The sequence below is a fragment of the Ylistrum balloti genome, unplaced genomic scaffold (genome assembly GCF_031769215.1).
Source record: "Ylistrum balloti isolate Yb309-2 unplaced genomic scaffold, AGI_CSIRO_Ybal_v1 Utg370918, whole genome shotgun sequence".
In the NCBI taxonomy this organism is placed as follows: domain Eukaryota; kingdom Metazoa; phylum Mollusca; class Bivalvia; order Pectinida; family Pectinidae; genus Ylistrum; species Ylistrum balloti.
In genome coordinates, this window is record NW_026782520.1 from 156,696 (window position 1) to 169,072 (window position 12,377).

Consider the following 12,377-nt stretch of genomic DNA (forward strand, 5'->3'; position numbering starts at 1 on the left):
TTTCACACTACAAACGAGTTCTGATCTCGCCAATTTCACATTGACCTGACGCAATCAGGTGAGATTGAATGGTAAAATCATTTATAAACAACAGACATAAATGATCTCAAACACATCTACTAATGTACCAGGATACCAACACCAGGGTTCAGACAAGCGCAAGAAGTTGAAGACACTGTTTCTCTTCTCCATTCTTGACATCAACGTCTTTATTTTACAATTAAATTTTTTGAAGTTAACAAAACTTATTCATCATGAAATTAATTGAAACAACTCCTAGTAACTTCTAATGCTCATCATATTCAAAACACATCTAACTTTTTGATCAATAACAAAGTTGACGTCTGAACAAAATCGGATCATCACACAAGTGTTTTTAGATACAGATGTCAAATGGCAAGATTTTACGACGTGACAATCACAAGTTTCCTCAAGTTAGACAACTCTCCATCAAAGAAAAAATACCAAACAAGAAAATCCGAACATTTTTGTAAAATAATTCTGCACAACTTGCAAAATTTCAAAAAGATGTGGTTGGCAGAAAATCCTGAAAATTTTAGAGAGTGACATTTCAGTTGATATGTTACACGACAACTTTACGTCTCACAGCTGCGGTACATCCGACTTGTGTGTCACTGCTCCTATTTTCAAACTTAATTCTCAGTAATGATCATCGAACATTAATGAGAGAACAATTTCCTGGCTATGATCAATGAGATTGCTACACCATCTCACACTAGCCAGTCAGTTGTACTGCTACAATTATCAACCGACAAAATAAACGATGAAATTTGCAAATGCTTTAATATCCTGTGAAATTTTCTTGCTGAGAAAACCACTACTTTTGTGTGAAGAAGTGAACAATTAAAAACACCTGCAGTGTCTATAGGAAGACAGGAACCAAAAAAACCCCCAAAAACCCAAAACAAAACTTGCAATGTTTATTGGAAAAAAATGAACAAGTCCAATACAAGTATTGTCTATGAGGAGTGATATACAGACCTATATATAATATGGTATAGTCTTTAGTTATGCATTATTTTCACAGAAATTGTACGTCTAAACATCTGGAATGACCTGTATTACTAGACCTAGGAACAGGTTATCTCCCTTGGTTACTCCGCACAGAAATGACTACCAATGTAAATCCAATATACTCCTAAATCCATTCTACAAATATTCAACTTATGACCTTCTAGCTTCACCAGGAGGAGGATATGACAAGATGTTTTTGCAAGACAGGTAACTTTCCTCGGGAGGAAAGTATGCATGGTACAGATGCCCTGTTAATAGTCTTCAAAAATAAAATTTCATCTTCAATATCACTAGTTTAAAACTATTCTAAATTCTAAATGCACTTGCTCCCTAAAATAAAATATTGCTGTTTGTAAAAAAAAAAAAAAAAATCTAAAAATAGAACTATGGCCTTGACATAGACCTATGAAGACGGAGAAAAAAAAAATGGTTGTATTTGACATTTGATTAAATTTGCATCAAATCTATAAGGAAACAAGTTTCCTTACAAAGATTTAGAATGTTTCCATCCCCTCCTCCCCTAATATGATGCTGTGAGCTTTATAATAGTACTATAACACTATTTATTTTATGTAAGCAATTACACAAACTGATTTACATCAGGTATACGTCTTTCTGAGTAATTGGTGTTCTTTTGACGATTCCGGAAAATTGTAACTAAATATTTTCAGACATGCAATGAACCTCGAAATAATGTGCAATATTTGTATTAGAAATGTGATTTATATTCAACAGAATATGTGTTTTGAAATGTGGGAAGAATATTTCAATTTTCTGGGTTGTCAGGTCTCGGTGAATACAAGGCCGGACAAGATCAACAAAGCTTGCCAGATTGTACAGTAACAAAACACCAATTTCTTTTTTTTATATCACTTATTTTACATGAAGTGTTGATCTTGTTGCCACTCTGAGCCTACACACACCTGACAGATGTGGCATCTTGCCACTGATACAAATAGCTTTCGTTGTGGCTCTGTGCTTGTTGTAGATACACAATACATTGGTACTACAGTCAGATATAGGTCTGGTTTTACAGAAATGGATTCTGATCTCCTTGTCTATTGTTACAGGAAGGGAACATGCAACAGAGCTGATCTGGAATCAAACCACGGGCCTCTGAACACTTCACCAGCTCCTACTAGAGAGATCTGTGTACACTTCATCACCAGCTCCTACTAGAGAGATCTGTGTACACTTCATCACCAGCTCCTACTAGAGAGATCTGTGTACACTTCATCGCCAGCTCCTACTAACTGAGATACCTGGGTCTAGCTATTCATCCTGTAAAGTCCCTAACCTTACTATCCTGTTATCAGTATAACACACACTGTGTGACTACCCTGTTATCAGTATAACACACACTGTGTGACAACCCTGTTATCAGTATAACACACACTGTGTGACTACCCTGTTATCAGTATAACAAACACTGTGTGACTACCCTGTTATCAGTATAACAAACACTGTGTGACTACCCTGTTATCAGTATAACACACACTGTGTGACTACCCTTTTATCAGTATAACACACACTGTGTGACTATTCTGCTATCAGTATAACAACTTACATAACTACCCTATTATCAATTTAACAAATTCCACTTTGAAAGAAAACAATTTAACAAGATTTTTTCAGCATTTTTTTTTCAAAATAAGTCACAAATGGAGATATAACAAAAGTAGTTAATCTAGCTCAGCAATATTCTCCTAAAGTGAATAGTTTTAGTCTTCTCTATAAAGCTTATCCATAAAAACCTTAAGTAAGATTGTCTATTTGTGTATACAGATAATACCTGTGACTTGTAACACAGCCTTTTAACATTTACTTATATGATTAGCAACAGTCAGAGAAATGTTTGTCATCAATGATGCCCTCAATGATCACTCTCTGGAGTTAGCTTGACTCCATTTTTACATCAACCAAACAGTGAAGAATTGAATTTGGTTTTGCTTATGCCATGAAAATGTCAATTTTACTGCGAAATCTTGCTCTGATTTACATCCTAGTATCACGCGATGTTACCAGACGTCAAAACCTGTAGACGTGATCACATCTTTAAATGGGGGCTTCAATTAATTTTCATTGCCAACCAGCTATACTGGAGCAAACCTCATCTCCCTCAATTTGTCAGGATGAGTATTGAGATTGATTTCCATCACTTCCTGTGTGTAAAAACTACTCTGGATTTTCGGGACTATAACATTATCGTCAATCATTACCCTGAGTAGGTATTACAAATGGTGACTGTAGTCAGAAAAGGAATCTCATACCATCTTCTTTGACCAACCAGAAGTGGAACCTGGTGCTAACTTTTGTGACTAGCTAGAAGTGGGACCTGGTGCTAACTTCTGTGACTAGCTAGAAGTGGAACCTGGTGCTAACTTCAGTGACTAGCTAGAAATGGAATCTGGTGCTAACTTTTGTGACAAGCTAGAGGTGGAATCTGGTGCTAGATTCTGTGACTAGCTAGAAATGGAATCTGGTGCTAACTTCAGTGACTAGCTAGAGGTGGAATCTGGTGCTAGATTCTGTGGCTAGCTGGCAGTGGAACCTGGTGCTAACTTCAATGACTAACTAGAGGTGGAATCTGGTGCTAGCTTTTGTGACTTGCTAGAAATTCAGGTTGGCGCTAGTTTCGGTGATTAGCTAAAAACTGAGAAAACATTCAGCTTCCTGAGCTGTGACAAACTTGAAATGAGAAAAGATTGAACTTTCTGTAAGTAGCACTTATTGGCTAATTTAACTCCAAACCATCCAGAGATCGGAATAATTTTATAAAGGGTGATAAGGTTTCCTGTAATTTTTACCTATATTTCCAACAAGCTGGACAAATACTTTAAGTACAATGTTGTCTAATGCTTTGTTATCTATGTAAATAGCATTAATCAGAATTTATCTCCTTAAGTAGTGCAGATTATAACCTCAAGTTTTTTTTTCTGTGATATTTTCAAAATAGTTTGCAACTAATCACAAACATTGCAAAGACCCTGACCAGTACAGATTTTCAAAGACTAAAATTTAAACATCAATTGCTATCAGTTACCCATGTTAGAGTGCATAAAGTCAAATGACTATGACAAAAAAGATGAACACCTCTGATATATCGTTTTCAAGCCTCTGCAATACCTTGACTTGCTGACATCACTGCTATGTTTGATATAGGAGTGTTTCAGAGCTGGTATTCTACAAAACAAACACCCGCATGTTTTTCATTAAAACTTTACAGAATCCATGTATCAGTTGTTGATTTTTTCCCTATCAACCATTTGCCATCATTCAACTGGCACTTCAGATGACGCAGTTAGAAAGACAAAGACCATTTGTTAAGTTGCACCGAGATCATTTCACTTCTATATTACTGTAATATGAAGTCTTCCTGGGACTTGATTAAATTCTGTTTTCCATTTTTCTCAAAGCGCAGATTTAATTGTGAATTGTACAGCTAGGCATGTCATCAACAATCATATTTCAACTTGTTAAACACGTAAAAAAATCGGTACACTCATAATTTTCTTCAATCAAACCAACCTAACAATCTTAGGAGAGAAGCATGATAGAATTTAAAAGTACAATGTTCACGTCCATTAAACAGAGATGGGCATATTTTACTTTAGATTTGGAACATCAATCTAAAATATTTAAATATCTTACTTGCCCTATGAGCTGCATCTTTTTTAACAGGGTTCAAATTTTACATGGGATCTTATATAAGTGTTGAACAATTTAATAGCTAGGGCACACACTGACCTCCCTAACAGGATACATATAACACAGATTGATGTACCTGTACATTTCTAATAAACACAAACTGACCTCTCTAACAGGACACAGACTGACCTCTCTAATGACACAAACTGACCTCTCAAATATGACACTGACTGCTTCAAAAGACACAGACTGACCTCTCTAATAGGACACAGACTGACCTCTCTAATAGGACATAAACTGACCTCTCTAACAGGACACAGACTGCTTCAAAAGACACAGACTGACCTCTCTAATAGGACACAGACTGACCTCTCTAATAAACACAAACTGACCCCTCTAATATAACACTGACTGCTTCAAAAGACACGGACTGACCTCTCTAACAGGACACAGACTGACCTCTCTAATAAACACAAACTGACCCCTCTAATATAACACTGACTGACCTCTCTAACAGGACACAGACTGACCTCTCTAATAAACACAAACTGACCCCTCTAATATAACACTGACTGCTTCAAAAGACACGGACTGACCTCTCTAACAGGACACAGACTGACCTCTCTAATAGGACACAGACTGACCTCTCTAATAGGACATAAACTGACATCTCTAATAGGACATAAACTGACATCTCTAATATGACACAGACTGACCTCTCAAATATGACACTGACTGCTCCAAAAGACACGGACTGACCTCTCTAACAGGACACAGACTGACCTCTCTAATAAACACAAACTGACCCCTCTAATATAACACTGACTGCTTCAAAAGACTGCTTCAAAGGACACAGACTGACCTCTCTAATAGGACACAGACTGACCTCTCTAATAGGACACAGACTGACCTCTCTAATTGGACACAGACTGACCATTCTAAAAGGACATAGGCTGACCGCTCTAATTGCACATAGGCTGACCTCCCTAATAGACTGACCTCTCTAATTGGACACAGACTGACCATTCTAAAAGGACATAGGCTGACCGCTCTTATTGCACATAGGCTGACCTCCCTAATAGGACATAAACTGACCCCTCTAAAAGGATAGACTAACCTCTCTTATAAAACACAGATTGACCTCTCTAAAAGGATAGAATGACCTCTCTTATACAACACAGATTGACCTCTCTAAAGGGATAGACTGACCTCTCTTATAAAACACAGACTGACCTCTACAATTTGACCCTGTGACGAGTGAAACCATCACACTGGAGGTTCTATAAAGTTCTCATAACCTTGATATGAGTACATGTACATATATATATGCAAATAGAAATGGTGTCTTAGAAAAGAGAAATTAATGGAAGCACTGACGTCTATTTGGATGAAGGCCTGAACTCTGATTAACGATGGAACTACCATCATTATGGAAATCCCAATCCTATCAACCAGTCCAGACGGCAACAAATTCACATCGGAAGTTTTGGCAGATCTGAGCCATATTCTAGTACATTGTGTTAGATGATGGTTCCAAATTTGGCACTACTGAATATTCTGCAGAAGTGAAGACAATTCTTTCTTAACTTTATTCTTCAATGTTTGTTGTCCATTCTAACTACTGAACATACCTCGGAAATATCGCTTCATTAAGGAATTCAATCCGAGAGATCTGAGAGGGATCTTGGCAACTACAATTGCTTAATCTTTATTGTTCTTATTCCTTCTTTCCTCCTCTGTTTTAGCTCTTAATGATCGAAACTTTGCCCATATTTAATCCAAGATGGTCATCTCTCAGCCATTTTGTTTTTCTGATCAGTCTCAAAATAAAACGGGCACAACTAGGAGCCAAGGGGAACCTACATATGAATTATGATAAAGCTTCAAAATTGCTGCCTATCGAACATATTGTTTATCTGATTAGACCCTAAATCAAACGAGCACAACTACGGACCATGGGGGCCCTACCTATAAATTTTGAGAAAGATCCATCGAATACAAACAGCAATAAATTTTTTTTTTTACACACAGACCACGCAGACGAAGGACAATTTAAATTGCCTTCCGTCTGATGATGGTAGGCTAAAAATAGAATAACCATACAGCAAATTTCTGAATAATTCTGATATGAACTTCAATGTAAAAGCAATCTCCATTTTTTTATGTGCTATGACCTCTGACCTTGTGACCTCTACAACCTTGCATATGTTTTAAATCTACAGCAAACATATGATTCATTTGTATTGGTTTCTCATGTGTAAGAAATTTTTACCTTGAGGTTTATTGTATGTTTCTCCTGGTATTTATCACCTTTGACCTTGTACATGTCATGACCTCTACCAACTGTGATGTAACAATCTCTGCTCTTATTGTAATATGTTTGACCTTATGGCCTCTGACCTTGCGACCTTTCTGATTTTAAATGACCTCTGATCTTGAAGTGTGGTGACCTCTACATGAACTTCATCTTTATTTTGATCATGCCGCAAAAGTGATGACTAGTATAACGTCAATATTAACCTACTGTCGGCAGATATTTCAGTAATTTTAACACGAGAGATTCTGTCACTAATCATATTCCAGTTTTCGTAACCCCTATTATACCAACATGACGAGAATCATAATTTATTTACACGGATGTTCTATCACGTTTACATGGAAATTAGAACACAGTTGTGAAGCATCACCATTAAAGTCACCATATTCCAAGGTCAGATCACTCCCAAAGTTGTAAATTGAACCATTTTGTTCTTTAGAGTTTTCATCACGTCTCTAAAAACATCATTCTCAAATCATCTCAGCACATTATAATGACAAAGATGAGTATCTTATAAATTAGGAATTTAATTCGGAGGCTTTGCTGCGTTTGATATTTGGCATGCTTCATAAACTGGGTTACGTTTATGAGTTTGACAAAACCTTTTGTAATTAAAGCTATAAAAATCTTTGTACATGGTAGTAAAGTTTGCCATCAAAATTCTCTAGCTAATACCTAATTGAAATACAAGCCTGCTCACAGCTTACAACAGATTCAGTTTCCAAGGGAAAACACATTTATTAGACTTTGCGATAAAAAAGAATCACAGCTCTTTAAGAAAGAATCTTTAGAAAGACTGAAATAAGAAGCAGTCCACTTTTAAACGATTCAATCTCATTTTTTCTTTTTTTTTTCCCTTTTTAAACATTTCTACTTTTTCAACCTCTTTAAATTCTTTTAAAGCTGCCACTCAGATTTGAATTATAAATGAAACAAGAAATAGGAGATTGATGAAAATTTCAAAATTCAGAAAAAAGCAGATTTATGAATTGATATCTACCCAGCCAATGCCTTAAATCATCACAATTTAAAGAGCATCTTTAAGTGAGTGAATTGCTTTTTTGAAATTATAACTGATAACAGAGAATCTGTTTAATACCACATCAACCAGCATTAAGATCAGGGGAGGGGAACCAAATTTATTCAAAGTCATATAGGGCCGGGGCAATGAACATTCAGCATTTAGATGGACGGGTTTATTGCTCAATAAGTATGGTAACATGCCCTCCTGAAGAGGAAGTTAATATTTCTACAGGTAGAAAATATAGGGTAACTATGGTAGTCTGCACAATATTATATACTTGGAGGTTTTCCAGGTCTGATGAAATGATCTTAGGAGATTTTAGAAAGAAGAGTCCCTTAAGAGTTCAAAGGACTAAGATCTCCACTGATATCGGCTGTGAATTACTGTATAAGCGTTGAAACATCATGCTGATTCTTTGTCTACCTCTGAACTCAAGTTCACAGACTTTTTTTAATTTCATGTCATTTTGATGCTTGTAACAAGTAACCGGGAATAGAAACCAACTCCAAGTCATTTGCAAGTTTGACAGACACAAGCAATTACAAGCTTGTTAAAGACCCACAAACAAAATACACTTTAAGTTTGTAAATACCATATCACAGAACCTATCAATTAAGTGTCTGCTTTGCTATCTTTCCTTTGTTTAAGTATATCACCTTCTGTCAGATGTTCGGGGGTGATAAATTTAGAGTTACCTCCCCTTGCTTTCTGACTGACAGTGTAAGATAAAACAGTTGCCAGAATCCAAAGTTTTTGTTCTGTTTTGGGTTGTACATCAAAGACAGCAATGTCAGATACCAGGCTGTCAGATTGATTGACAGGTGTCATAAAGAAATAAATGTAGACAAATGTAATATAAATAAACAGACCCTGTTACTTCACAAACCAGTGATTGCAAAGACATTCATGTATATCTGATCTTAAACGAGTTTTCATTTCAAATGAGATTTCATGAAATGAGTTGTGGAAGTTTTTATTTGGCGAGTGAAAAATCCAAATTTGAGTTTTGCAAAATTTATCAAAAAAAAAAACAACAAAAAAACCAAACAAACAAATTTATCACACAACAGTCCATGTGTGGTGTGCAAAATCAAACAGAGGCAGCCATTTTGTTTCACCATTATCGTCATTGTCCATTTTCCATCACAAATGATTTCTGACTGGCATAGCCAATGAAAAATGTTTCAGGATATATCATACTAGTGACATACGGGCAGAAATGTTTGAAGGGCAAACTCACTTGACATCTGGCAGATTATAAGATAAATTTTAAATTTGTGACCTTAAATTTTTGGACATGAAATATCAGTAAATGTTTTACATTATTCCTACTTATATAAAAACAATAGTTTTTAATTACTGTATTTTCCGGGTTATTAGCTGAAGAGATATGTAAGTCGTAGACCAGATTTTTTCCCCCCTATTTGATGCACAGATTAGCCATACCGGAATATTCATTGCACCCTTTCTTATGAAGTGGTAACTGCTACATTGACCAAAATTCGTCTATATAACAGACAACATAGGGTAATTTATCAAAGATCGTCAGTGAAACACATTTAATAAAGTTTACAAGTGAATTGTACACAGATAATCCTTTATTCTATTGATGTATTAATAAAATCGTAAAATAGCAAATATCGCACTCATTTGGCTTGGGTGCCTTCAAAGATTGTCTACACACAGATATAGGGCCTGACATTACATACAGCTTACTAAACAATCTCTCCATCGGTGTCTGTACTGTTAAATATTAATGAAGGCCCTTGCATGCTGACAAAATTCTTGTAGTCCCATGTTATTTCTTCTTGTAAGTCAGATGAAGCCATTCATACTGTAAACATGCATGGAGGTTGTTCTAGAATTTGACCTATAACCTGATGACCTATCTATCCCAGGATGCAAAAGCTATTGTGAACTTATGTTATGGCTTCGAGGTAACCAAGTAACCGCAAAAGTCCAGAAGATATAATTGTGATTCATAGTTGAAGTATAATTAATTAAATCCATGAGAATGTTATTTTTATTTCAATTTTCAAATCAGCCCGTATATTAATGCAAATGACAGTTCTAGACGATCTGTTTCAGTCAGAAACACGTGACGGGCAGGTACTCGTAAAAATAAATTCAGTAACGTCTCATACAGATATACTTCCTGCGATTTTTTTCCCCTCCACATTAAGCCCCACCAGTAAATAAGCCCAACTCGCTTGGAAGAAAGTGTGGCTTAAAATCATGGTATTCCTTATTACAGATAGGCCAAATAAGATCTGTAATGACTGGTCTCTACGAGGCTCAGCGTTTAAATTCAATGCTCATGATCCCCTTCAATTCCGAAAAGTTGGCAAGTTTGAGGTTACCAAATTAACTCATACTGAGAGGACTTTCAAATCTATCTAGTCTTGTCAGTATTATAGCTTTGTCCCTGTGGCTTTGGCAGGAACAACAAACTTCTGTGAAGTTATCCTTGGAGACTGAATGTCTGATTACTGAGTAAACTGTAACAGCTTGAAACGGGAGGATAGGGACTAAATGTAAGATATACCAGGCGTACTTTGATCACGCTGGAGTACTGTCTTATGACAAAAACCACTTAAGGTTCCTATACAAACAAATTTGTCTGACTAATTGCCATGGATTTTGATATTGATGTCTCTGAAAATTCAAAAACACACATTTATCAATATTTTACATTCCAATATGACAGTGAAATTGAATTTGAAAAAGAGTTCCTTGAGAATTTTATGATCTGAATGTGACACAGGGCACCAGAATGATACAATATTATGTAAAGTATCGAGATACCGATCTATCACAGTTATACACCGTACGTAATTAACAAAACTGATTTCAAAAGCAGGAGGCCGCCACTTCAATTTTTTTTGTACACAAGACCGGGAAACATCCCAAAGTCTCAGTAAAACAGACAAGTATCTTAACATTTCAATTTTTGTGTATTGTTTTTACATTAAATTTTTATGGCAAAATTCTTGGTTGTATTTAACACTTTTCCTGCAGCATAATATAATTACCACCCATATACCAGGCCAATAAATCATATCATACTGCTGAATTTTACACTTTTATTTCAAATTTACAATATATTTTTCGTGTTACTATGGTTTCATGTCAGGGAATGCTAGATTATATATTTCAAATTGAGAAAAGTTGTATATATACATATAGAATTTCAGAGTGAAAGAGAACTACGTTGTAGCCACAAATAGCAGCAGAGTCACAAGCTAAACTGATCAGCATGTGTAATAAAAAGTGAAATTTCAGACCTGCACACAGAAAGTACACCTCCCCTCCTTTTCAAATGTTTTTTAATCAATCAAGAGTTATCTGCCCTTTGATCCTTTTAAATCAATCAAGAGTTATCTGCTCTTTGATCCTATAAAATCAATCAAGAGTTATCTGCTCTTTGATTCTTATCTAACTGTACAATCAGTCATGATGAATGTGTTTTTGGCAGCAGCCTCAAATCAAATAAATTTCCACAACCTCTTATTCATTATTCCTGCAACTATAAAGAAGCAGAGTCTAGGTTTCCATAGTAACAAATAACTGTAGATAAGGTTGCCTTGTTTCATGTCAGAAATACCAGTTTTTCTGATCTAATGTCTTATCTGACCTAATATTCCTGTCGTCCTTGATGTCAGTAAAGTCAGGTTTATCCTGTATTATCTGACCTAATATTCCTGTCTCCCTTGATGTCAGTAAAGTCAGGTTTATCCTGCCTTATCTGACCTAATATTCCTGTCTCCCTTGATGTCAGTAAAGTCAGGTTTATCCTGTCTTAACTGACATAATATTACAGTATCCCATGAAGACAGTAAAGTCAGGTTTATCCTGCCTTATCTGACCTAATATTCCTGTCTTCCTTGATGTCAGTAAAGTCAGGTTTATCCTGTGTTATCTGACCTAATATTCCTGTCTTCCTTGATGTCAGTAAAGTCAGGTTTATCCTGTCTTATCTGACCTTATATTATTGTCTCCTTAATGTCAGTAAAGTCAGGTTTATCCTGTCTTATCTGACCTAATATTTCTAGTCTCCCTTGATGTCAGTAAAGTCAGGTTTATCCTGTGTTATCTGACCTAATATTCCTGTCTTCCTTGATGTCAGTAAAGTCAGGTTTATCCTGTGTTATCTGACCTAATATTCCTGTCTTCCTTGATGTCAGTAAAGTCAGGTTTATCCTGTGTTATCTGACCTAATATTCCTGTCTTCCTTGATGTCAGTAAAGTCAGGTTTATCCTGTGTTATCTGACCTAATATTCCTGTCTTCCTTGATGTCAGTAAAGTCAGGTTTATCCTGTGTTATCTGACCTAATATTCCTGTCTTCCTTGAT

At 35.9% G+C, this 12,377-nt stretch overlaps 1 protein-coding gene across 4 annotated transcripts in view; it reads right to left on the minus strand.

Moving 5' to 3' along the window:
* The window catches only part of LOC132559469 (nephrin-like), a 75,476-nt gene that overhangs the window by 43,354 nt on the left and 19,745 nt on the right, over positions 1-12,377 (minus strand). The window lies entirely within an intron of this gene.